This window comes from Piliocolobus tephrosceles, chromosome 16, assembly GCF_002776525.5.
Source record: "Piliocolobus tephrosceles isolate RC106 chromosome 16, ASM277652v3, whole genome shotgun sequence".
Taxonomy (NCBI): Eukaryota; Metazoa; Chordata; class Mammalia; order Primates; family Cercopithecidae; genus Piliocolobus; species Piliocolobus tephrosceles.
Window position 1 is genome coordinate 75,311,241 of NC_045449.1, and position 1,027 is coordinate 75,312,267.

A 1,027-nucleotide genomic window follows, 5' to 3' on the forward strand; every position below is an offset into this window, starting at 1 on the left:
ACTGCACTCCAGCCCGGGCGACAGAGCGAGACTCTGTCTCAAAAAAAAAAAAAAAAAAGTCCAATTCAGTGGTATCAATTCAGTGGTATCAAGCATATTCACAATGTTGTGTGCAACCACCATCTCTGTCCGATTTCTTCACCCCAAACAGAAACTAGGCCACATTAAGCAGTCCCTCCCCGTCTTCCTTCCCGCCCCTCTAGCGCATACTCTGCTCTCTGTCCCTATGGATTGGCCTGTTCTGGACCGTTTCTAGAACTGGAGTCATACAGTATGTGACCTGGTGTGTTTGGCTTCTTCCACTGAGTGTGATGTTTCCGAGATCCACCCTTTTCTTTTCGTGGCTAATCAATATTCTATTTCTTTTTTTTTTGAGACGGAGTCTCACACTGTCGCCCAGGCTGGACTGCAGTGGTGTGATCTCGGCTCACTACAAGCTCCGCCTCCCGGATTCACGCCATTCTCCTGCCTCAGCCTCCCGAGTATAGCTGGGACTACAGGCGCCCGGCTAATTTTTTTGGGGGGGGGTACTTAGTAGTGATGGAGTTTCACCGTGTTAGCCAGGATGGTCTCGATCTCCTGACCTTGTGATCCGCCCTCCTCAGCCTCCCAAAGTGCTGGGATTCCAGGTGTGAGCCACCGCGCCTGGCCGATCAATATTCTATTTCATAATGGACCACATTTTGTTTATTCATTCATCGACTGATGGACATTGGGTTTTTCCACCTTTTGACTGTAGAGTTGCCACGAACATTCATGTACAAGTATTTGTTCAAATACTAGTTTTCAGTGTTGGGAGTATGTACCTAACAGTGGAATTCCTGGATCATATGGTAATTCTATGTGTAGCTGAACAACTGTCACACTGTTTTCCACAGTGGCTGCCCCATTTTATATTACATTCCCACCATCACTGTACCAGAGTTCCAATTGCTCCATATCCTCACTAGTCCACTGGTTCTCCCCTTCCTTCCTTCCTCCCTTCCTTCCTTCCTTCCTTCCTTCCTTCCTTCCTTCCTTCCTTCCT